The 26,687-nt window shown below is 42.0% G+C and overlaps 1 protein-coding gene and 1 long non-coding RNA gene across 6 annotated transcripts in view; both read left to right on the top strand.

Annotated features, from left to right (window-relative positions):
* Tmtc2 (transmembrane O-mannosyltransferase targeting cadherins 2) overlaps positions 1 to 26,687 on the top strand; it is a 414,906-nt gene that overhangs the window by 11,967 nt on the left and 376,252 nt on the right. The window lies entirely within an intron of this gene.
* Positions 133 to 24,735, top strand: LOC120093578 (uncharacterized). 2 transcript variants are annotated; one of them, XR_010053283.1, is made up of 3 exons: positions 133 to 22,614; positions 23,213 to 23,470; positions 24,163 to 24,735. It is a non-coding gene; the product is annotated as an uncharacterized LOC120093578 (long non-coding RNA). The 2 variants fall into 2 exon arrangements; XR_005486912.2 differs by having other exon boundaries at positions 133 to 23,470.

The following is a 26,687-nucleotide window of genomic DNA, read 5'->3' as shown; positions in this document are numbered from 1 at the left end:
TCTCACTTTGACAAAGCAGGCTCCTAATGGCAACCTTCTCAACTACGAATTTGCAGAAGGAAATTGCTCAGATGATGAAGTTTAATCGGGGGGGGGGGGGGGGGGAAGACATTTTTTTTTTATTTGCAGAAATAGGCCCTTTGGGGGAGGCAATTATTTATAGCTGATGTGGAAAGCTGGTATACCTCGATTTACTGGGTAAACTGCATTTAAAATAGGAAGGTGTTCTTGCCACTCTGTTGGAAGGAAGACACTGAATTATCCCTGAATTTGTGTTAATGAAATTAGGTTTTATGTACATTTTAACCCATTCTTTTCAGGGTATGTTTCCTGGAAGTAGAGGAAATTTGAAGTTTGATACCATAGCTAAGATTTCCTTTTCTACTTGAGAATTTTTTTTTCTGTCAGAAGTAATAGCCTTTATGTATTTTGTTTTATGTTGAAGTCGAAATGTCACTGTTTACAATGTCTTCTTACATGTCATCTATAAAAATAAGACTAACTCCTTGCACCAACCAACTTTCAGTGGCTCTTTGTAAGTGTGTGTGTAGTACGATGTTGAGAATGCCTGTGGCAGCAGGTAGGTAAGTTTTAGACCTGCTTCTTCCTTTTTTTGCAGCTTGCTTCTCTGGATCTATGGTGACGGTTGCATCTGTTGTAATTGGTGCCTTTGAGACCCAGTCTTTTATGTAACCTAGTCATGTGTCCAGCTTAAAATCCTCCTGTCTCAGCTTCTTTAGTGCTGCGAATAACAGACATGCGCCATTATCCCCAACTAGTCAGCAAAAGTCTTCAGTTTCTTATAATTAGATGGATCTCTCTGTACCTGTCCTATAGAGACACTGAGGAGGCCAGTTGCTGCCTGTCTTTCTACGTGTATATAGACCAGCACTTTCCAATGTCAGTGCACCTGAGTACAGTCCTGGAGTTGTTACAGTGTGGAGTCTGCCTGGAGAGGACCCGAGACTCCGGATTTCTTTGGTTCCAGCTACAGCAGGTTCTGTAGTTTTCAGGACCATACGTTGGGTCCCCCCAAACCTTTGGCTTTTAGAAATATCATTTAGATATGATTATGATTTCAGAGGAGGTCAGTGTCTTTAAAGATGTTTGGGAAAGCTGCCTAAATTCCCGGGTGAAAGGGGGTTGAAGATAGGTCACTCTTGCGTCTGTGAGAGATTAACTAATTTGCTCAATTATGTTCTGCTTCCTTCCTGCTCGTGCACTCAGTCAAGACATTTTTCATCTCATGGTATGAGTTTGAGTTCCTCTTTGAAATTTGAAAAGGCAGAGCCCGTGAGGCTTAGGAGATGGTCTCCATTGAAACGTCCATCACCAACCACCTACAACAGCATCTTTGTAACAAACTCTAGATTCAGATATCAGAATCTAATTTTGAAAGATACACATTGCCTTGATGCAGTAGATCTGGTCCTGATGCTGTTTGGCGAGTCCAGGGACTCTAAGCATTTAGGAGGCCAGAAAGAGCTTTGCTGGCATAACTCTGGCATGTTAGAATCCTGAGATTTTCCTTCTAGAAGAATAATTTCATTAGAGTTGCTGATACAGGCTTCTATAGAAAACCTGGAGAGAACTGTTCTTAGTGTGGACAGGTGTGTGTGTGTGTGTGTGTGTGTGTGTCAGGGTGGTCAGACATTTCTCAGGAGGATGCACAGGCTACCGCTGTGTCTGAAAGGAATCCAATACTCTCAGTTCTGGAAGGCCCCCGACTAGTGAACTGAACTTGTACTATTCAGACAGAGAAAAGAGGGAAAGGTAACGCTCATCAGAGAATAGTCTTCACCACTCAGGAGTTTTAATCTGAGCTATCATATAGAGCAAAGCTAGTGGGAGACTAATAGCATTCAGTAACCTTGTCTTCAAAATGAAGACATATTATATGCAAATAAAGCAAGTGAGACTCCAAGGTTAATGTTGATGTTCCCTCAGTTACGCTGAGCTTATGACTTAAGGAGGTCTTGATGCCCAAACTCGGTTTCTAGAGCCAAAATGCATTTTAAGGAAATGTAGCTTTCACTGCATAGAAACTTTATAGACTTTACTAATGCAGCAGAACATACAAACAGTTGAGATTATGAAAAGTAGAAGGGTGTGGGGTGAGGGTTCTTACAGTAATATGAAATTTTCCATCTGGTGTAGAGACAGGGCTCAGTGGTGTGCTCCTTGTGTACTATGCACCATTCAAATGAAAATAAAATGTATCAGGACTTTGGTTTTAAACGATTATATTTAATTTAGTCCACTCTAGCTTTCAGGCATCTTAAAAGATTTTTGGAGTGGCTCAAATAGAATCCTTTAAAAGAAGCTATTCGAAAATGAGCTAGATTTTCCTCTTAGTTCCATGTCATTATTGAGTATTATAGGGTATTGGCAACAAATATTGGATCAAGAAAAAAAGAGTCTTAGACTTGCAAATGCCACTTTACCACTTAAGGACTTGAGCCTTCTTGCTCTTATAAACTCGGTACTTTAATTGACCAGGAAGTGAAAATAATAACTTTACGTGGATCGGGGATCAAATTCAGTGGAATCAGGGATGTTCTCTGTGGCTTTTGAAAACTGCATCCTTATGAATTTAGATGGAGCGTGTGTTGAAGCAGGAGGTGGGATGATTCAGATGATCACTGCCATTGATGTATCTTGTCCCCAACGGTTTTCACTTGCATCCTATAGCTGCCGTCTTAGGGTTTTACTGCTGTGAACAGACACCGTGACCAAGGCAACTCTTAGAAGGACAACATTTAATTGGGGCTGGCTTACCGGTTCAGAGGTTCAGTCCATTATCATCAAGGCAGGAGCACTGCAGCATCCAGACAGGCATGGTGCAGGAGCTGAGAGTTCTACATCTTCATCTGAAGGCTGCTAGGAGAAGACTGACTTCCAGACAGCCAGGATGAGGGTCTTAAAGCCCACACCCATGGTGACACACTCCAACAGGACCACACCTATTCCAAGAGGGTCACCCCTCCTAATTTTGCCACTCTCTGGGTGTATAAAAACCATCACAGCTGACCTCTTGCTGCCGAAGCTTTCGTGGCACATCTTCTGTGCTCCCGAATCCCATTCCTCATCTGTCTACTCTTGTGGCCAGAATCCCCAGGATCTCACATCGGCAGTTGTCTCAGCTTCTGTCTCTTTCCTCTGGCTCATGCACTGTTCTTGGTCTCTGTGAAGCAAGAGACTCCTTTGAAGCAAGGAGTCTATGCTGCTGAGTCTATGGGATGTCTTGCTTCTGTAGGGGAAAGTGACTGAGTATAATGACTTAGATACAAAGATCCTTTCCCATTTCAGTCCTCCTTGGCAGGACGACTGTCCCGCAGCACTAATGGGCTTCTGGATTGGCATTCCCTTCCCTTTTGGTGTACATATGTGTTTGTAGCAGTTCTGATGAGAAAAGATGTACGACTCGTGTGTCGAGTAAGGTGGCATTTTCTGCGCCGATGTGTTTGTGTTTGTTTATTGGTGGATAATTTCATGTGAGTATGTTGAACGAACGTGCAGGGTGGCACCGTGTCATAGCCAAGCCACGAAGCATGTGTTTATATCCATGAAGTACATCCCTCTGTCAGAGCTCAAGACAGAAGAGTAAAAGCTATTGAGATTTTTGATATCAGGAAACCAAAAGTTCTGATCCCAGAAGTATCGTTGTTGAGTGTTGTAATTTCAATTATGAAACAAAACTCCCAGTTCTGTGCAACAGTAACAGCCACCACACAGAGTTCTTGGGTGAAGTCAATGAGATCTATTTTGCCAAGAGACTTGGACAAATCGTGGATTATGAGATTACTTATGAAATATTCCTGTCAATCAAGAATTCTCATTAATTGCATTGCTAATAGCTTAACACACTTGATAATATCCGAATGAACTGCAGAAGATTCAGTGAGTCTTTTTTTTTTTTTTTTTTAAAAGAAGTCAATGGGCAGCCAGTTGTGCTGCACAACTGTAATTTTCACATGTGGAAAGCTGGTGAAGGAAGACTGGGAATTCACAGCCAGCCTGTGTTACAGAGCAAGAACACCTCAAACTCAAATTTATTTCGAGTCGATAAGTTAACTTCATATTTCCATGATAATCGATAAAGTCCAATGAGATAAACTGCATAAAATTTTATAAAAATATACTCTAAGGATTTATTTTACTTTGAATTACTTGCGTGCAGGTATGTGCACGAGGGCGTAGGTGCCCATGGAGGAGAGAGCGTGAACACCCCTGGAAGAGTTATAGGCGGTTGAGATCTGTTGGGAGCGGTCGCTAGCCACCAAACACAGCCTCTCTGCAAGCATCGTTTGCCATAACCAGTGAGGCGTTGGTCTAAGCCTGTGAAATTGAATTTTGCCATTGGCTTTTAAACTGGGAAAAGCGATGTAGGAGCTACACCATTAGAGACACCGGTAGCTCTTTATGCATGCACAGGACTGCAGATTTGACCAGTGTGTGGTTTAATTAATCACACTAATTAAAAATCAATGTGCGATCACTAGACATCTTTCACGTCCTTTAACATAATTGGCTCCCTCTTCAATTGGCTACTATGGTCTGTAGGAAGTTATGGAGAACTGTGATCCCTTTAGCATCTTATAGGGATGTTTGTGCCCCCACGATGTCGAGCTTCTACAATTACCGAAAACACAGACCTATTTTCAGTTGTATTGGGAATGGTGATAAACGGTGGGTCCAATGGTGGTTTTCTATCCCCTTTGGCTTTCGGTGAGGAGGACTGAATGAATGCAAAGCTGTGTTTGAAACTTGCTGTCTGTTTTTTTTTTTTTTTTTTTTTGCTAGTTTCCACCCTCATTGAGAGTTACAACTTACTTGCGCACATCTGTTTGCAAATAGTTTCTACATCTACGAATTGGAATTGATCTCTCTAGCAGTCTAAAGCCATGTGTACCTGTTTGCTTAACACTTTTCTTTTTTTTTTTTTTTACTAAGAGACCTTGTTACTGCGAAACACAAACACACAAACATCTCTTGCTTTCTTCTCTCCTTCCTACCTCCCTGGAGGACAGAAAAGATTCCCCTCCCCTCCCAAGTTCAGGTATGCTAGGCATGTTGTAAATGACAAGGTGCTGCTCTGCCAAATTAGGATAGCCTTTCCCTTTAAATTCTGGGTGTGGCTTTCAGACGCTGGCTTCCATTTGAGCTTAAGCTAAACCACCTTTCTTTCAGCACAATGGTTTTGAGCTCACCTGTCTAAGAAATGTTTATTTATTGGTAATTGCATTGGGGCATTTAATATTTCGAGTTAAAAATGTTGTCCTTACTGCACACATGTAGTACTAAATAAGGCACTTTATTTTAATTTTATTATTTAATTAAAGCCCCTCCCCCCTCTGTGTAGTGTGCATGTGTGTGTCTTCGTGGGCACATATGGGCTATGGTATGTGTGTGGGGGTGGGAGGACAGCTTGTGGGCATTGCTTCTCTCCACCACGTGGTTCCCAGGGATCGAATTGGGGGCCTCGGGTATGGCAATAAGTGCCCCCACTCCTGAGCAATCTTGCAAACCCTCTTCCCACATCAACTCAGTCCACATCAACAGTGGATGCTTCAGTCGTAATCTCATTCACATTTTGGGTGTTACGTTACTCTCAGCTGCAATGTTTGCTTTGTTCCCGTTGACGCCTAAATTGTAACAGCAAGCGGCAAGCTTCTAGAAAAGAGAGCAGTTTGGGTTCTTTTGGCCAGAAGCCTGGTTCTCTCTAGTGCACATCTGTTCTCTGAAGCATTGTGAGAATGTTCAGGTGAAAACTTACCTGTGTTTTAATGAGGCAGATTCTGGTGGCTTGAAAATTAGTCAGACTGTTGTTATTAAGGCCCAACTTCAGTGACTGGTAAAGTGACTCTCAGTTCTGTGGAATTAGCTTAAACTGAGGTGACCAACCAGCAATTCAAGACCTTAGTAAACAGGCTCCTGCAGTTGATTTTGAGAACTAAACAAAGAATGGTGGCCTATTTCTCCAGGGGTTGCGTGGGATGGGAAGGTGTGGTTACTTACAGTGAGTAGAAGGTCAAAAATAGAATTCCCACGAATGAATTTCTGCAGAATGGAGTGTCGGTGGCATGCGGACCCTGTCACTTCCTGATCAGGATACCCTATTTAGCACTTATGAAACAGAGGGGAGGTGGTCCTGTGTAATTGGGGCGGGCTTTTCCTTTGTTAGATCCAAGATAGGGAGTGTGAGGGAAGATGGGGAACTTGGATTGACACCTTTGTGAATTGGAACCAGACGGTAAATACGTATCTTAAGGTGAAATCACAGCTCTTTGTTAGCTCCGTAATCCTCTGATGTATATTCCAGCACATGTTGGATTGTGGGATATTGTCATTAGAGAAATGATACCGTGTATTTTTCCCCTTTCCCTGTGTATACTATATATATTTCAAACAAAGTAACAGGTTTCCTAATGGCACATTTATACGTGTTAACTTGTTTGATCCACCCTGCTCTCACCTTCCTCTAAACTCCCTGTTCTCCCACCTTGTCCTGCTGCACTCTTCTTTCACATTACATGTTTCTATAATCACACACCTTTCATATTGCATGTTCTATCACCAAACACCTTGCCTCCCTTTTCAAGAAAAAAAGAACTCAGTTTCATTTTATATGTCTGATTGCCTCCATATATGTATACGCGCCATGCACATGCTTGGTGCCCGAGGGCCATATACCTGGAGCTGGAGTTGCAGGCTGCTGTGAGCTTCCACCTGGAGGCTGGGGGCCAAAGCTGGATCCTTTTTGTTTTAATTTTTCTTTTATTGGCTTTCTAAAATTTACATTTTAAATGTTATCCCCTTTCCCAGCCTCCTGCAGCCCCCCATCCCATCCCCCTCCCCCTGCTTCCATGAGGATGCTCCCCTATCCACACACCAAATCCTCTTGCCTCCCCACTCTGGCATTCCCCTAGATGAGGGCATCCAACCTTCACAGGACCAAGGGCCTCTCCTCCCATTGATGCCCGACAAGGCTACATATGCTGCTGGAGCCATGGGTACCCCCATGTGTACTCTTTAGTTGGTGGCTTAGTCCCTGGGAGCTCTGGGGGCCTGGTTGGTTGCTATTGTTGTTCTTCCTATGAGGTTACAAACCCCTTCAGTGCCTTCAGTTCTTTCTCTAACTCCTCCATTGGGGGCGCCGTTCTCAGTCCAATGATTGGCTATGAGCATCGGCCTCTGTATTTGTCAGGCTCTGACAGAGCCTCTCAGGAGACAACTCTATCAGGCTCCTGTCAGCGTGCATCTCTTGGTATCTGCAATAGTGTCTGGGGTTAGTGACTGCATGTGGGATGGATCCTTTGTAAGAATGACAAATGCTATTACTTATTATTCAATGGTCTCTAGGATCCTGACCTCGCTTCCTTAAAGCCTTCTTTTTCTCTCTGGTGCCAGCTGTTTTGGTCTTACCATGCTGGGTTATTGGTTTAAAGGTTAGCGTCGTAACTATCCATTTCTTCAGCCTTGTGTACTTGGAATTTGAGTTCCGAGAACAAATTAGTTAATTTCGTGTGTGCGGGAGGGAAGTTTACTTCTCAGTTAGTAGCCCAAGACTAAACTGAATGCTAAATCAAATAGTTTGCTCATACACAGCACATTTAGGATGATATCTAAAAGTCAAAAGTAATTTAAATAACAGTCTTAGATTTATATTTTAATGTCTGTTTTTCTGTTGGCATTTTATAAAAACTGGTCCAATCACTTTGAAAGTATATGTTAAAATAGAATACTTTGCACACATCTTACATATTTTGAGAAATTTTTTTTGGTGTGTATACTTTTAAGTTGTGTGTGTGTGTGTGTGTGTGTGTGTGTGTGTGTGTGTCTGTGTCTGTGTCTGTGTCTGTGTCTGTGTGAGAGAAAAACAATATTTTTTTCTCGGAGTAGAGTGAAATTGGTAGAAACTATTAAGGCTATCTCTGTAATTTTTTTAAAACTATACCTATCAGAATGGTAGTTTATCCAAATTTTTAGTCAGTGGAAATGACTCAATGTTTTTGTTGCTGTTTCGTTGTTTGTTTTTGTTCTTTGCTTTTTTGGTAAAGAATTATTGTCCATAGTTCACTGGGACCCCTCCACTTATTTCTGTCCTCGGGCAATACTGGTGTCAGGAAAAGATGAATGGAAATTAAGTGACAGAAATGATAAGGAGATAGCCATCTGTATATAAACGCTACTGTTGGCTTACCAATTTGGTGTCTGACTGTTGCGTTCTGTAGAGCGAGTCCTCAAGGCAGGACCAGATGAAGCAGTTGTTATAGCAATAGATGGAGCAGCAAGGATGCATTTATCATTTTAAGTGGTTTGATTTTGCAGATGATAGTGGAAAAAATATGGTAATCCTATTCAAAGTTGGGGAGAGATGTTTGATTTTCTGTTTATTTGTAATTCAAGAAATCAGCATAAATAGGCACTGGCCTTTGATTTCTCTGTTAAATCATCCTTATTTAAAATCTCCTTGGCACCCGAGAAAGCAGCAGTGCGGGGTACTTTCCATTCATGTCACTCCTTGATCCTAGAACAAGGGACCATCTAATTTATACTGAATAATCTGGTGGGAAGAAAACAAAGTAGACAATCTAAGATGGTCAGGCTTATGATTCTATAGTGAGTCTATGTCAGAGGATATTTGACCCTTCCTGGAGGGAGAGGCCACTTGTGACAGGCTTCTGTTTAGACTGATTCTTGAAGAAGAATAAACTTAATAACGCTGAGAGTAAAGGGGGAATATTTGGAAGAGGCTGTTCTAGAGTGTGGCATGCATCTGCCAGAGAGCATGATGCTAGGGGTTGGGGGACAGAGGGGATCTCTTGGTAGGTTCATATGAGCAAGGTCACCTAGGGTCTTATAGTCTGTACTGAAATTTGAAAGATTTGTCGGCAGTGAGATTAAAAAAATCTGAAACAGATAGATTAGAAATTTACCTGTTGGAGGATTCTATTGACTACATGGTATTCTATTGGACGTTTTGTATTCCCTAATGGTGATAAACATTAAAACAAGGTGGAAAGAGGGGTGGAAAAGAAAGTTAGCAACCATTAAAAATGGACAGTTGGGAGAAAATTCCACTTCCCTTAGCTCTCCATCTTGGACAACTGGATAGAACAGGAAACACTTGGGGAATGCTGTTTTTGGTTAGGGAGGTGGAAGCACAGGACTCCTTTCCTTCCTAAGGGGAGAGCTGAGATGGGAGACATAAATATTCTGTAAGTGCTTTGGAGCTTAACATGTTTGTACTGCACCCAGACTTTGTCAGTCCACCTTCATTTTGGCAAGCGTGCTTGCTGGAGGCTGGGAGGAGCAAGAACAGGGCCCAGGATGTTTTTCACTATGTACTCATGTATCAGAAAGTATAAGGCAGCACTTAGAAGTGTTTGCTTTGTTTTAGATAAGGTCTTTGTGCACAGTACAGGCTGGCATCAAACCCTCTGTGTAGTTCAGGCTGGTCTCAAACTCCCGCCCAGGTCTCTTGCTCCTATCTTAGGGTTGCTGGGTCTACAGCTGTTCACCACTATACCCTGCCAGTTTTTAACCCATCCATGCCTCCCCTCCGTCCTCTTGGCTGCTAGGGATTGAACTCTTGTCCTTGCAAATGCTGGGCAAATGCTCTGCCCCTGAACTACCTTCTGAGGCCTCTTACAAGGTCACTGATCACATTAAGGAGGGATCTATCACATTTCGAAGGCCCTTCATGCAGCCAGCACCATGGACATTAGGATTTAACAGTAATTGGAGAGGGGATGTAACCATTCATTGTGCAGCATTGCTATATAAGCCCAGTTCAGGACCATTGGTGTCCTCTGAGCAGAGGCCTCTAAGCAGTCCTGAGGACTTCACTCCTTTCTGTATCCTAATCTAGGAAGTGTAGTCATTGTGGTGACAACTGAAACTTTATAACTAGTTCTCTGAGAAGTATCCATCATCTATGAGACACTGTTGTTTGCAGGGAGTGATGGGTATGGGTATCTCTCTAATCTTGCCTTGTAATGCCTCTACCTACCTCTTTGTAGTCTGGCATAAAAGAATGGAGAGTTGAGGCAAGTTGCCTTATCTGAAAAGATGTTGAAAAGACTTGTCACGGGCAATAGTGACTTTGACAGAAAGAAGGGCTATGTATTCTTGGGAGAAGACCACTTGGGCTCAGGAAATTCATCATCCTTGACATTACTAGGAACACTTAGGGGCCAGCTAGGACACAGATGTCCTCTTCAGGATCCTGTAGCAGGACTCAGCTATGAGGTACCCATGTGAACCAGAGTATGTGTATTGGTATATAGGTGTGCATTTTGGATTATAATCTAAATTGGGGTGAGTGCCCTGTGAGCCAAATCTACCCTGTCATTCCCCTGAAAACAACCTTTCTCGTCCTTCATTTATGTATTAACTGTGGCTTCCTTCTGTGATGGCGGAGTTTAGTAGTTGCAACAGAAACGTTGGGACTTAGGACAAGTAAAATATTTACTATCTGACACTTGATGGAAAAGACTGCTTTTAATGGAAATATTCTGAAAACTCACTCTGAACAGAACCGAGTGACACTGTCCAATGACCCCATGCTCAAATGTTCCGATGAGAGCACATCCGGTCCCCTTAACCATTCCTGTCTAGCTGAGAAAACAGGTTAGTGACAATTCTTAGGAATTGAAGTTCAAGGTCAGATATAAAATGTACCAACTTCTCTTCCCCTCACTCTCTGAAAACCGTTACAGAATTTATTGATTATGGTGCCTGAGAGACCAGGATAGCAGCGGGTGAGTGAATGTCTGCAAGGTTTCCATCCACCCTACTGTGGTCATTGCAGTTTTGTCTCTGTGAATGCTGTATTCAGGTGCATTTGGGGGCGTGGTTTTCATGCGACTGTAGGTCTTTGCATATTGGTTTCCTCAGCTTGTCAGTGGTCCTGGTCCTTAGTCCAGGACTACAGGAAATACCCCCTGTTGCCTCCAGCAGTCCCCACAGCCTCTAGGATGCTTGCATGGCTGTTGGTTAGTGTCCCCTTCCCCCAGCAAGGCTGCCTTTCCAAGCAGTTGCTTCTCAGCTGTCTTCTGCTTTGTTCAATTGTTCTGGGCTGCTTTTCAGTGTGTTCTCCAAGTGTCCTGCTTGACCTCCCTGTGGGCATCTCCCTTGTCTTGCTTTTGCTTTGCTCTGAGCAGCTCTTTCGTATTCTCCTGCTGTTCACTCTCTCTTACGTGGTCAGTCCATTGGCCTGATTCTCTCTGACTGAGGTTTGGACACTTACAAAGTGACTCTGCATCACTGCTTGGTTTACAGCCTCCTTGGTGCCTTTTCTTTTTTGGTTACCTGAGAAGCCCCCTTGAAGAAACTCAATAATATGATCTAATGAGCACTTTCCCCAAACCCTCACCTTGGCAGGGGAAATGGCCATACTTTCTTTTGTTCTGACCTGTACTGGAACCTTCCATACTCTCCGAATGCCCCCTCCTTTGTCACATGGCCACAGTTTGCGTATGATTGTCCTCAAGTAGAGAGTCAACATCAGACAAGACTCATATCTGATTCTTGTGTTTTTCCAGGAGTGTTGTTAACTTCCATAGCTAGAAATAGAAGGTTTGAGAAACAGCAGCAGCTGGCCTTGTAAAATCCATAGCTCAAATGTAGGTTTGCAGATAAAACGTGGGTTAATGCTCACAGACTGGAAAATGCTTCCAGAGATCAGATCTTCAATGTTGAGTCTCAAAAGTAGATGATTCTTAAATATATATATAGGCCGAAATTGTAAGACCCGATGAGGAAATGCAGTGCACTTAGGTAATGACTACTGCTTTACAATGAAACTACCCCAAAGCCTCATTGGCTCAATTTTTTTTAATGAGAGTTCATTAAAAATCTTAATAAGATATAGTGAACAATTTTCATAAAAGCATCTAGAGTTAAGCAGCAAGGTTATGATTTAGAGGCAGCGAATTCAATCGGAAATATTAATCTAGAGGAGACATGTTATAAACCAAAATATATCATGATATGTATTTAAAGGGCACCATACTATTTTCAGTTTGTGATAGTTCAACCCTGGCGTTAAATTTTCTGAGCAGATAACGTAATATTTACAAGCGTTTATAAGCAGTTCTGTACTCGCCACAGTCAAAGGGAAAAAAGTTGATGCATGAGTCCCACAGAGGCCGTAAACTTGGTTCTGGTTTTGTGAGGCCTGTTGTAATTCTCCAGTCCTCAGTTTGCCAGGAGTGAGATGTTGCTTTTGCTAGAAGCCAGTGCTGTGAATGTCTCCAGGAAGCACTTATATTATGGAAGCCTTGGAGGCACTTTGATATCAGCAAGCTACTTTATGGGAGCAATAGGAAAGTGTGCCCTGTTGAAATGGTGTCCATAAACCCAATGTTTATATTGCAGTCATGCAGCTGGTTCATAGGTTTTGCTTGGTACTCTTGGTTTTATGTGATAAGTTGAGAAAGAGTTCTCGTCACCAGGGAATTCATGTCTGAACTTAAAAATGCCGTGGGCTTTCTAATCATAGTGACCCGTTTGAGTTATTGTCAGCAAAACATGCCTTCCAGCACAGGTTCAGGATACCTGACCGTCCCTCCGTTAGGTACTCGGGTTTTGATCTTGAAGTCATACTCCGTCTCTTCAGCTTAGTTCAGGATGAGTGCAGTACACAGCCGTGGACTTGGGTTGCTTCCTCTCCGAGATGTTGGTTCCTCTTTTTGGTAGTCCAGCGGATCTATATGTAGTCATTTCTAGTTTTTAGGTTTTGTCTGAATCAGGATTCGAATGAATGATAATAACTGAGAGTGAGCATGATGTATTAAAAAAATTCATTAACAAGAAAAAAGTCATATGTTGTAATTTTCCAGAGATGAAGAAGATGAGAAAAATAAAACATGAGGACAAAATTGATGGCTTTTGTCTCCTGGCCTCTGATATTTGAGGGTTATGAGTTTTCCAAGACCAAGTAGGGTCAGACTTTGAGTATCATGGAAAGGACAAGTTTAGACCCACAAAAGTTTTAGAGGTTGATGAAGCTTTGTGGAAATACAATCTATAATATTGAAAAGATCCGTAAAAATATTTCTATGCAAACTGGAGTTCTATTATGTCTTACTTCTTACTGTTGTACAGAAAATATCATTTTAAAATTCTTTTCCTATTTTACTTTCATTAGGTCTCTTAACCAAATAAGGCAATCTTCATTCCTCTTTATGGTTAAGGAAACGAGATTCTGCGAGGTTATACAATTATTCCTAACATCACTGAACCAAGAGTGAACCCAGGGCTGTGTGTCTGTGGAGCTAAGGCTCTTGACATCACCCTATGACAGCATGGGATGGAGGAGCTTTTAGGATATTTGGGCTGTAATACTCTTTTCTCCCATGTCGTAACTATGTGGGCTCGTGCATTTATTCCAGCAAGTATTCATTTAGTATAGCCCAGCTTGTTTCTGCAGGGTACGCAGAAATGAATCTGAGTGAATTCTTGCTTTCAAAGCAGCTTTTCTGTGTCACAGATCCCTTTGGCCATCTGGTGAAATCTGAGCGTCTACCCTAGGAAAAATGTTTTAAATGCACGAAACAAAACACATAGAAATAAATATATTGGAAGACATTTATCAAATGGTTGAACTCAAATACCCTCTATAGTACTCTGTCTTCATTAAGTTATGTAAAAGCAGAATAAAGTGCCAGGTCCATTAGCAGGTATTGTATTGAAGGATGCGTAAGGATAAGTAATGTTTTTGTTAGCACTACAGCACTTGTCTTGGGATGGAAGCCTCTGTGTTCTTCTAGCTGGTGGAGGAGTCTTTGCTCTGGTTTTGTTTGTTGTGGTTTGCAGTTGAAGACAATGTTCACTAACAAAAAGAAGATATTCCTTTCCTTCCTGTGCAAGTGCCTTGGATCTTGAATTCCTTGAATTTTAGTGGAAACCAGGCTGAGGACCCCTGGGAAAACTGAGAATGCATTTATTAAAAGGCAATGCAAAAACATTGGGTTATCTTGAACATGCCAGTAGATTTCTTGGGCTCTCACTGCTGTAACTTTGAAAAGTTTGATTGAGGTCAGTAGACATCTGAGAAAGGTACAGAAAGGTCAGGAGCTACCATCAATTTTATAGAACCTCAAAGCCTAGAGTCACTTGGTCTAAGATTACCCAGGCTGGATGCTGGGATTTTGTTTGTTTTTTTGTTGAGTTTGAGTAGCTTGGTATTAATGCAAGAGTCTTTGCCTTTGAATTTGTTACAGGGGTCAGAAAGTATCACTGTGAGCCTTGGGTTTTGTGAATGTTAAAAAAAAAAAACCAAAAAACAAAAAACAAAAACAAAAAAAAGGTTGTGAAAATAAAAAGTTTGTCCAAGAAACTGTTTGAAAGCCTGGTGTTGGCTTGAGTGGAGTTTCCAGTAAATATCCCTGATGGGTTTGTGGAGAAAATGTTGGAAGCTGCTGATTTGGTTATTGGTTATTTCTTCTTCACCTTAATTGTTTGTGTTAAATGGTCCTGATGTTTAGAGTGCATTAAATGGGTTATCGTTTCCCCCTGGTTTTGAATGAAATACAAGAACAAAATGAATATAGATGGAAAACCTGAAAAGCCGCACGTGACTGATTATTACTGAGTGTGGAAGGAGTTCCGAAGAGGAAATGACGCCTTGTCTCCAGCTGACGACAGAGAGACTATCTCACTCCACTGCAGACCTAGAATCAGTAGAGATGCTGCTTTGGGATGAGGATAATAGAGTGAAACCTTTGTGCCTGCTAGGGATGTAGCTCAGGGGTAGAGCACGGTGATAGCTTGTCCAGTGCCTAGGCTTAATCCTTAGCGTTACAAAACCAAGCCAAAGAAATCATACCCAGTGACTGTCACACACAAAGGAAACAGAAGGGTTCACAGTTTTATTAAAACTGAATCCCAGAAGAAAGTCTCTTCACCGACGCTTGAATTCCCACCTTCCTCTGTGTTCTGTCATCCTTTATCCTCAAACAGACCTCTGTCTGCCTCTCTTCCTTGTCTGTGTCTCATTTCTTTTCCTTCTGTTCAACTCTTTCTCCCTCCTCTAGTTTCTACTCTATTCTTTCTTCCCGTCCTCACTCTTCTACCACCCACAGCTGATGCTGAGGTTAGTTTCTGGGTAGGAGTGGGATCTAGAGGAGCCACTGTTGATGGCACTTTGAGGCATGTTTTTGTACATTATCTCAGTCTGCTTAAATGGTGAAGAGATGCCCACCTTAGATGGTCCAGGACATTTCATGATCGGAGCGACACTTGTGCTAAGACCTGGAAAGGGTTAAGGCAGCCATAGCCATCTTGGGAAGAAGATTTAGGAAATTGCAAGTTATTCAAGATCACCAGAGAGAAGGGTATGTTTTAGGCAGTAGTCAGTGGTAGAAATATACAGAAGTAGGCAGAAATCAGTTTGTGCCAAGAGCCCAGGAGCTAAACTGAGAGTTACAAGGAACTCTTAAAGGAGAGCTAGATGAAGGGGCTTAAGCTTTTGGCTTTACACTTATATAAGTGTAAGACTGCTTTGCCTGCCTGTGTGTATGCGTGGCAGCCATGTGCTCGCATGCAGTGCCCGAGGAGGCCAGAAAAGGCTATCACATGTGAGCTCTGCCATGTAGGTGCTGGGAATTGTACCCGGGTCTTTTGCAAGAATAGCTTGCACTCTAAACCTCTTTATGCAAACATGGTAAGGGAGTAGTGTAGAGAGGGCAGATAGATAGCTCATTTGGGGATGTGTCCTCCTTGAAACTGTTGACACAAAAGCCATAGTCGAGTTACAAACATACGGGCAGGCAGGCAACGCTGTGTGCCTGATGTTTTCACTGCATTTAAGCAGAGTCTGTGACAGCACCGTGTTGCCTTGCTTCCGATGTCCACTGCCTTTCTTGCAATGCCTTGAGACGGTTCTGTACTTGGAGGAGACAGGAGAATAGAGAAGAGGTAATACTCACTAGCCTTACAGAATTGGAGTAAAACTTGACATTCACAGCGTCCCAGCGGGGCAGAGGCTGATAGGATGGTTGAGTCCACTGGGATGTTTGCCGCAATGTGGAGTTTCTTACCTTTGCCCTGTGTGCCCACCCCACTGAAGCACTTGCAGCTGCTCAGCAGTGAAATTCTTCATCGCGGTGCGAGCCAGCTTACCAGACAGATGTCCTTTGTGTTTGCTGATATTACTTGTGGGAGTAACAGTCAAGGGATAATTTGTGTATCGTGTACTCTGAGAGACTCATCTTAGACGTCTAAATCGAACAAATGAAGAGAGGCCCTTTAAAACACTGGAAACCTTCAGAGAACGAGAGGCAGGAAACGAACTGCACAGAACACTTGAAAAAAAAAATCTTCCAAGTACCCCTGCTAATTATCTAGAGGACATTCACCCAGGAGATTAACTGTCAACATGTCAGCCATTTTGCTGGGTTTAAAATCATAAATTACCTTCTCAGTTTTTATCTTATCCTAAATTGTCTATTATTAAGAGGGAGAAAACAATACAAAACTAAACAAACAGGAAAAGAACAACAGAAAGAGTACCTAAAAAATTAAGACACTGCTACCTTCATATTCCATATTTACTTCCGTTTTTCTTCCTTGCTCTGTGTGTGTGCGTGTGTGTGTGTGTGTGTGTGTGTGTGTGTGTGCGCGCGCGTGCGCGTGTGTGCGCGCACACGCCTATACCTGTGCGGCACATGCATTGTTTGTGCACTTTTGTGATAATGTGCACTCCTCCGTGCACATGAGTATGGAGACCAGAGGTGGACTTCTTGCTCTGTCCCTCACCAGACGGAACCTGGAGAGCTTGCTTTTAGCATCTGACTGGAGCCAATCCAAGATGCTCGCTGCCTCCCTTGGTACCTAGTTTATAGGCATGTGCTGCTATGTCTGGCCTCTAGATGAGCGCTATGGATCCAAACTCAAGTACTTGTGTGTACGGCAAACACATTATGCCCCGAGCCATCTCCCCAGGCCCTCCATCTTTCTTAATTAAAAAAAAAAAGTTGTTTTTGTAGGATTTGGAAAAGCGGGCTCATAGTCCTGTCTGCATGGAGCCAGTTAGCAGGAGCTAAAGTAGCTGTCCCTTCAGTGCCAGATTCATAGATGGAGGCAACTTAAAGGACACAGAAATTAGTTGGCATTGCCCAAGGATGCACACAGTTATTGTTGAGTGCGATATCCTATTTCATTTAATCCAATTATGGAAAACGCGAGACAGTGGCCTTCATGTTCTTCTGGGCCGCGTGGTGTTATGCATTGCAAAACTAAGCAAGATGCACACTGACGTTGCCTAGACGCGGAGGTACTTGAATTCTGCGCAACTCAAAGCAGGCCCATAAGAACAAGCAGCATACTGGGGAGGTCAGGCCAGGGCTTTCATTCCTAGATTTTATGCAGGTGGCTAAAGAAACTTCTGGCTAGTTTAATGGTGGTCGTATACCTATGATATTATTTGATCTGGCCCTGGTTGGGAAACTTTTATAATACTGGGAAGGTCAAGAGTTGATTTGCTGTCTGTGTTCATCTGAATTCAGAAAGTGTGGGATTCCTATTTGTAGGATGGCCTGTATGTCCAGGGTATTTTTGCTCTGTGAGGTCTGGGCATCAAGTAATGAGATTCATGGAATGATTCTAAGGATGCCTGCCCCTTCTTGATCCACTCACTAACTCACCTTCTCTCAGCCTGCTTTATTTTCTAAAGGTTTGGATTTTCACAGGAAAATGTAAGCTTCAATTAAATTAATAGGATTTTCTGAAGTTGGGAGAAAGTTTATCATGATCGACATAGTAATGAAATACCCAAATAAACAGAATGGGCGTACGGGGTTAGGAAGTAATAGAGCTGTAAATCCATATATACTGTGGGTGGGCTCTGGAGTTCCGTCCTGTTGGCTATTCTTAGGGAGAAGGGCTTTCTCTTTTAACAAGTGTATTCATGACCCTCATTGTGACTATTCTGAGATGTAATCCACTTCTATGGACCCGAATTCATTATATTTTAATAAGTGAGAGTCGTAAAATGTAGAAATAGATAAACAAGGGAAGATCGAAACACCTTGGCTGTATAGACTGTAAACTCTTGTGATAATCTGATAAACAAGGGTAAAGACGACGTAATACCACTGCTTTGGGCAAATGCTTCTTCCTCTTTATGCCCGGATCACTCATGCGTTCTGGACCAGATTACTTCAAGAGTAATTTCCTTTGGTCCTGTGCCCGACAGAGATGATTTCATGTCACTCTTAGCAGGATGCCATAATTCAGAAAATCACAACTTTGATCTAAGACCCTACCTGTCACTGTCAAGCATTGCCAGTAGCGAGTGATGGAGATACTGTTTCACACTTCTGCTGAAAGCCTAGGGACCCTTGGCTTGCCGAAAGAAAGGAATTTCAGGATCACTTAGTGTGAAGCAGAGTTGGACTTTATTAAAAGACTATTTTTTTTTTTGTCACGGATTCTAAGCACAGGAACTCGTGGAGAGATGCTCAAGGAAAGATTAAGACATACCCACGTGCAGTGAGGAGCCCCTCAAGGGAGTGCCCTGACTGTCTTTACAGTAGCCATATGCACTGTGTTTGTTGGCTTCTGAAGTTACATCTTAAATGGTTGCTAAGCAACTCTTTATTTTTCTGTAAATGAGATCATAGGGTGGTTCCTGGTGTACCTTGAATGGAATTACGGTTGATAAAGTAAAACCCTGGGTCACAAAGGTTGTTAAGATGATTTTAGTATAAATAGAAGCTTAGACTTATATCTTATATTCCCTGATACTATTAAGGAATGATGTTAGGCCCTGTTTGAAGGTAATATGTAAGTAAAAATGAGGCCACCACCGCCCCTAGGTATGCTTGAGGAGAAAGTTTTATTGTAGATATGAGGGAGAGAAGAGACACAGCCTCTGGAAGGGTTCAGACTGTACCCAGCTATGAGAGGAGAGAGGTGGGGGGAGGAGGAGAGGGAAGGGGAGGGAAAGGAGACTAAAACAAAGTGGAGAGAGGGGGGTATGGGAACCAAGAGACCAATAGAATTCAAGTTATATAGGGATCAAAGGTTGAGAGGAAGGGAAGCCCAGCCCCTGGGTTCAGAGGTTTAGGGTAGGGTGGTTTAGGATAAAGTATAGGATGAGAAGCGCTAGCTGGAGCCAAGGTACCAAGTGAAACTTTTGCTGGGTTTCTTTGAGATCTAACAATATATGCTCAGGCCTTGACCACAGTTCATTACTCTTTTAATATTCTTCTGTATATAGAAGGGATATTGTCTCTATGTCAGTAACTTTCATAGCTAATGTTAGTTGTGATCATTCCATTAAAAAAAATTGATTCTATGTGTAGGGGTTTGTATGTGGGAGCGTGCACATGAGTACAGGTACCTATCATGTGCCCATGTGCCCATTCAGGCCAGAGGTACATGATCCCACAATGTGCTTGAGTTAAGGGTGGTTGTGAGCAGGTCAGAATGGGTGCTGAGAACCAAACTCAGGTTCTCCGAAAGATCTGCAAATATCTTAAAACTCTGAGCCCTTACGTAGCCCCTGGTATGGCAGTTCGATTCTCTGTTGTATAGTGGCTTCTTGTAGACCTCTTCCCATCCTGTAGTCCCTAGTTTTTCTTTCCTATCCTCCCTCACTTGTATTGAAGGACCCTAGGGGCTTTTGACAGCCTTACACCCACTGCCTAAGGTCAAGGCTAGGCTAAGTTCCATTCTCCACCCACAATTCTTGGGAGGAGCAGAACATTCTTGAAAATCCAAAGAATGTACTGACAGTCACCTGACCCTCTGGTTCCATATAGAGTTCCAATGCATGTCATATACTTGGTAGCCAATAGATGCAAAGGTCAATATGCTTAGCCAATAAGTTTACCTTGTAACCTTGCTGATGTAACCTGTAGACCTAAAAAGTATAAAAATTGCTTGCTATAGTCATTCTGGGTTCTAAACACTCGCCACAAGGGGCTGATTGAGGGTCGACCCCCGATGCACCGGAAAAATAAACTTCTTAAATTTGCATGGAACTCCGTTCTCGTGTCTCACTTGAGGGGGTCTCCCGGTGGTAAGACTTACTTCAGGCCTTACAGTATACGTTGAATCAAGCGGTACTGTCAGACCTGTGGAGAGACTTATTGTTTGTGGACTATTCCTTTACAAAGAAATAGTTAATGAGTGGTCTTTCCAAATTGGCTTCTTTCACAGGTGAAAATGTTCAGGGTTTAACTGTACAGCTTGTATCCACACTTCTAATTATCCTCATGATCAAATACAATTCCTTCGTGTAGACTTTCCAGAGTTCATCTACCACTAGTGACAAGCATTTAGACAGAGCTTTTTGGCTTAGGCGGTTGTGAGCAATGCCTTGAGACTAATGGTCGAACCATTTTCAACTTTTCGAGGGCGTATGCCCAGCAGTGGAACTCCTGGTTGTTTGGTGACTTAATAGCCATTGACACATGTTATCCAAAATGATCTTGTTGTTACTGAAGTCCTAGACCAGAGGACAGACTCAGGGGCATCCCATCAAAGTAATTTCAGGGAAACTCCTCTCCAAAACTGAACAGAAAATGTCATGAATAAAAGCACGAGGTTTTAATTTTTGGTTCATGTGTCAAATCTAAAACCCAGTGGCTAGACAGAAGTGGGGGGGGGGGTGGCACAAGATTTCTTTGGGTATAGAAAACTCCTAACAAGAAGATTTAATAAAGTGTCTCACCTCTGCTGTGTTTTGGCTGAAAGTGTATCCGGAAAGGAAGCAAGAATAGAACTAATTGCTCATCAGGCGAGGAGGAACAAATATAAGTAGTTTGGATACGCATTTAAATTAGATTACATTTGCTGAGAGGTTTTCTAAGTGGAGTTAATTTGAAAGGACACACAAGTCATTGGGTTTAATCTGTACCTTCTGAGTAGCTGCAATCCCTCTGCCTCCTGTTTCTGGTAAATAAAAGTCACTCTTCAGGAGAACATTTTACCTCCTTGTTCACAGTCTGATCTGTGGTGGTGGCTGTGAGGTGAGTTGACAAGCGCATGCTACCCACTCACAAGTAAGAGAAGAAACATTGTATGTAAGGACCCTTTTCCCCCTTGTGATAACTTAGCCCAGGCTGTCCTAGATCTGTGTAGCAGAGGATGACCTTGAGTTTCTTATACTCCTGCTTTCATTTCTCAAGAGCTTGGCTTATGTACCCTTTGTAGTCAAACCCAGGACGTCATGTGTATTGGGAAACTTTACCAACTGAGGTGTATCTCTAGTCTGAATAATTTTTTTTAATAGATCAGAAAACATGGGCATTTGTACTACAAAGAATGGAAACTTCAAAATGTGTACATTTTTCTCTTGCTTTCAGAAAAGTTTTAAACATTTCTGTTGGTTCCTCTGAATTCGTCAAATTATATTTTGATCACTTTCAATATTAAAATTTATGAGGTCTTTTGCTGCAGCTTCCTGCTGAATACATTACGGGAATAAGTCTGGATGACCTGTCAATACTGGGATGTGAGACTGGTTAGGAAGGAATCAGGTTTGTTGAAGGCGCAGACTGTTAGAAGGTAGGGCTGAACCTTAGAGCTTGGTCAGGGGCACAGGGGGCTTACACTTAGAGAGGGAAAGAAAGCGTAACATTTGAGTACGTGCTGTACAGTGTCTGTCATCCAGGTCTGTGTCTCTTACCTGACTGGAACACAGGACTGAACTGTAATTTTCAGAAGCTGGTTCTTGCTTTAAAAATTCATTTTATTGAGACAGGTTGTTATATATCCCACACTAGTCAGGAATTCCTTAGATGGCCAGGAATGATTCTTGCTGCTTCTCCCGGGTCTGGGTTACAAGTGTACACCTAGGGCTCCTTAGATTGTTTTTCTGTGAACATAGCTTTACAGTAATGTACAGAATTAACACTATAGGAGGGCTTATCCAGAGGTCATCATGTGTCCAGGGTTCTGGAAATTTGAGCAGAATTTTTTTTTTTGATTGTCTATTTATTCATTTGTTTTGGGATGGGATCTGCTAGTGTCAGATTAGCAATCTTCTTGCCTCAGCCTCTAGAGTGTTGGGATTTTTAAGGAAAGACTCTTCAGCCATTTTAGATGGGGCTTCTCTTAAGAATTTAGAATGTTGGCTAAAGGGAGGGAGAGAAGAACAAGAGAAGGAAAGGAAAGGACTGCTGCAAAGCAGTGACCTGTGACATAGATGGGTGATGCCAAAACAGTGGAGTCAGGGGAAAACTGGGTGATTTAACAAACTCCTCCAAAAATCATTCCCAGTGGATTGTGTGAAAAGAAGATGGAAATAAGGAGTCAAGTAAGCACACTGTTTTAAGCATTTGTGGAAAATTAAGGATTTAGGGAAAATCTCATGCTTTCTCTACAACTGTCTCGGAGGCCAGCATTTAGCATTAGATTACAAGCAAGCAGCATTAGGCCAGCCCACTACACTTGTGTGTCCCTGTTTATATGCGATGCCATGTCTCTTCCCAGGTGCTTTTCCTTTCAGACTTGGCCTTGCCTCATCACAACTACGCTGTAAACGTAAGGCAAGCATGCAGACCTGCCTTTTGGTTATTGAGAGACCGAGATAGCCTGACCTGTTAGTCTTCAGCGGGTTGCTTCTGGAATAACTGGGAGGCCGTTTTCCTTTGTGTATCCTTCAAACTGTTCATCAGCTCCTCCACTCCTACCATTATGATGAGTCTCCTGATGAATTATGCAGCGGCAGTTGACTTAAGACAGAAAAAAGAAAAAAATCAATGGACTTTGACTTAAGCAGTATTCTCACCCCGAAACATACTACTTCTTGTGTGCTTCTCAAAATTTTCCCCTGAAGTTGTTCGGGAAGACTGATTTAAATACCAGTGTGAAAGCTTATGTAATTCTGCTGCTTGAAGAATACATGATTTATTAAGCTGTGGAATAGACGAATAGTTTTAAAGAAAAAAAAATTAGCTTCAAAGGGATCAAAAAAAATGCCAGTCCCCACCACATTTCTTTAGGGGTGTCAGTTAAATCCACTGTAAAAAACTCAGTGGAGTTTGACCAGCAGACTGCTGCGTCCTGTGACTGCCATTGAATTTGTTCCACCTTAAGTCAACTCATGTGTTCCACCTTAAGTCAACTCTTGTGTTCCACCTTAACTCAACTCATGTGTTCCACCTTAAGTCAACTCATGTGTTCCACCTTAAGTCAACTCATGTGTTCCACCTTAACTCAACTCATGTCTTCCACCTTAACTCATTCTAAGTCTGCAGGATTTTTTTTTTCCACAGCAAATTCTTTCTCTTTGTTTCTTCTAGGGCCTACCATAGAGCTCTACACCTAGTGGATGCTCACTACACATTCTGGATGAATAAATAAATTAATGACTGGAAATTCACTTGCTCATCATCTGATTGTTGTGAAAAAAAGGAACAGAACTGCAGAATTAAAAAGAAAAAAAATTAAGCGATGATTATTCTATGTTGGTTCATAAAATTTGGTGCTGGAGAAGTTGGAGGCCAGAGTAATTGACATTATTTACCTGTTCTACTCAGCAGGGCTGTTCTACCACAGCTTAAAGAGTAGCAGTTCCTATCTATTTCAGTTCGGGGCTCCACTGTTTTTTGAAGAGCCCTCCTAGCCTTGGCTGTGGAAAGAGCTTCATCATTAAAGTGTAATGTGGCTGTTCCTGCATTACCAGGCCAAAGCACAGTCTAGAAGACCATTCCTAAGTTTCTGAAAACTTACCTTGTCTGTGCTTTACTGTAGGACAGTTGAGTGTGCATTTCTAGCTTAAGAACCCCATACGGTCAGCTACATGGTTTTCTTTACAGCTGAATGGCCCTGGAAAAATGACTTAATTTCTCTCTGCATTTTGGTTTTCTCGTCCTTAAAATGAGATAGCAGAGAACACCTGCATTTGTTGTAAAGATTGATGATGATGTGGATATAGAAGATGCCTTGGGTATAGAAAGTCTTGTTCAAGCTTGAGCACAGGGCACTGAGGCCAAACAAGCAAACTGGGATTTCAGAAAGCATTATTTACGCATTTTGGATTCTTAGATTTGGGGGCTCAAGAATCCATCACTGGGACTGGGGAGATGGCCCTGTGGCTAGAGGACTTGTTGCTTTGTAGAACCTGGGTTTTACCCCCAGTACCCATGGTGGCTCACAGACTGTGTCATTTTCTCCCTCCTTCTTTTCTTCCCAACATAGGATCTGACAAACTCTTCTGTCTTCTGGAGTCACATGCAGTTCTCCATCCACCTGGACAAATACCTGTAGACATAAAAATAAAAAAAAAATTAAAAGGAATCCTCATGATCTTACGATTCTGTCAAGCCATAGACTGATCTGGTACTTTTAAAATAGAAGCAAATTTAAAATAGGACATACCAATTATGCCAGTTGTTATAACTGAAGAAAATCAAAATTGTTGTGTGGGATATTTGAAGATGATGGATAGTCAGTTTCCAGATTTCCATTCCATCATCAATCCTTGGGTATTTTGCTGGTAGCACTGACAACAATTTTGTTTCTTGCGGGAAGCAGTATCAATTTTTTACTTTTCTTGGGAAAATAATGAGTGACTTCTTGACCTTTGGACAATCTCTCTGAGTAGAGGGAGAACCTCTCTGCTCCTGGTGTGCTGGAGATGGGGCATGCTAACCAGAGACCATCATGAAGTCATGGGATAGGCAGATGATTGTTCGATGATCTCCTCCAGTTTTTGAGAGCTTTTCCTATTCATAACTGAAAATTTAAGACTGTTCTCTTCCAACTGTAAAAGAGCAAGGCATTACATTTGATTTAGAATAAGAGCATTTTCTTTTAGCAATGTTAGTAAAGTTCAAAAAACTATTTACCCATCAGATTTGGACAAAATGTGTGTGTGTGTGTGTGTGTGTGTGTGTGTGTGTGTGCTTATCATCTATCATGTATTGTCTATGTATGTATCTAAGTACCATCTAAATATGTATGTATATATGTATGTATATATGTATGTATTGTGTATGTATGTATGTATCATCTATCTATCTATCTATCTATCTATCTATCTATCTATCTATCTATCTATCTATCATCTACCTATCTTTGTATCTATGTATGCAGTTATAGCTATAGACACACATTTCCTTTTCTAAAGACTTGCTAATATATGTTATCAAACCAGACATTCTGTTTGCTGGTTGCTTGTCTGCTAGTAGACTTAGTATATGATTGTTTTGTATAGGTTTTAATACCTGAATTATTTTCTAGTAAACATGCACTTGTTTGCACTGAGCGTGCACTTTCTATAGAGCCATTCACTTTAGAAAGTTGAAGTTAGAATTTGTGGACTGAGATGAATGGGCCAAAAGATTTTTCTTTCCATTGGTCCTTAGATATTGTGGGAAAGAAGGTTGCTCTGCCTTTGCTGTTGGCTGCCAATGGCTCCCATGCTAGTATTGTGTGTTCTTTAGGTGTAAACGCTCAGGGACACTGGGCATGGCCAATGGTGATGAGATAGATGGTAATGAATTTGTGCTAGGCTTTCCTAGCAGAAGACCATCCTCAGTGTCTATGTTTACCTTCCTGTCATAGACTCCCTAGCAACCCTGGAAGGAAGCTTCTTTTATTATCCTGTTGACAGATGAGGAAGCTGGAAGTTGGACTTCTGAGGTAATTTGCCAAAATTTAAAAGGGTAGAAAGAGATATGGGCAGAATTTAAGGCCAAGTAGTATACTCTTTACAAAAAATTGCTACACGTATGCATTTAGTGTGCAAGTGTGTGCCTGTGCATGTGTGTGTCTGTGCATACGTAAATGTATGTGTCTTTGTGTACACATGTGTGTACCATTGTACATGTTTGGAGGACAACTTACAGGAATAGGCTTTCTCCTTCCATCATGTGAGTTCTGGGCATGCAACTCAGGTAGGTAGTCAATCTTAGTAACAAGTGCCTTTACCTGTCATCACACACACACACACACACACACACACACACACACACACCCTGCCCCATAGGACACTTTAAAAATCCCCTTTTCTTTTCTAAGCCACAGTTGCTTGGCCATTTAAATATGGAAGACCAGACCTTTGCTGTTGTCTTTCATTCTATAGCACAGGTCTTTTCTCTTGAAAAAGACCTCTTGTTTCTGAAAAACACTTGGAAGTAATGAAAACAGACTTGTAAGATTGATTCTTTCCTCCATTGTAGTTATGAATATTAACTACAGGAAATAGAAGAATTGAACAATAATTCTTCTCATTAGTCAAAACTGGATTTTGACGCAATCCTTTTCCTTTTATTGGTTTTTACTTTGTTTTTTGATGTATGTGTCTGTGTGGTGTGCACATGTCTGTGTGGTGTGTATATGTCTGTGTGGTGTGCACATGTGTTTGGAGACGCTAGAGGCTTAGGTCTCATGTCTTCCTCAGTCCTGCTGTCCCTTGTATTTTGAGACAGGATCTCTAACTAAACCTGGAGCCTGTCATTTGGCTGGACTGGCTAGCTAGCAAACCTCCTCAATCCTCCAGTCTCTGCCTCCTGGGTGCTAGGATTATAGGTGTGGCTTCTTCTGTGAGTCTAGAATGTCCCTATACTTGCACAGCAAGCATTTCCTGGTTGAGCTGCCACCCAGCCGTGCTAGATCTTTAACTGAGGTAGATGACCTCACTCCTAACCACTTAGTTTCCTCCTGTTCTACTTTGGATTTTCTCTGCGATCTGTTATTAGTGTGCCCAAATCTTTACTAAA

Source organism: Rattus norvegicus, chromosome 7 (genome assembly GCF_036323735.1).
Source record: "Rattus norvegicus strain BN/NHsdMcwi chromosome 7, GRCr8, whole genome shotgun sequence".
In the NCBI taxonomy this organism is placed as follows: Eukaryota; Metazoa; Chordata; class Mammalia; order Rodentia; family Muridae; genus Rattus; species Rattus norvegicus.
Note: the sequence above shows the minus strand (reverse complement) of the source record. Positions and strands in the feature narration are given on the sequence as shown.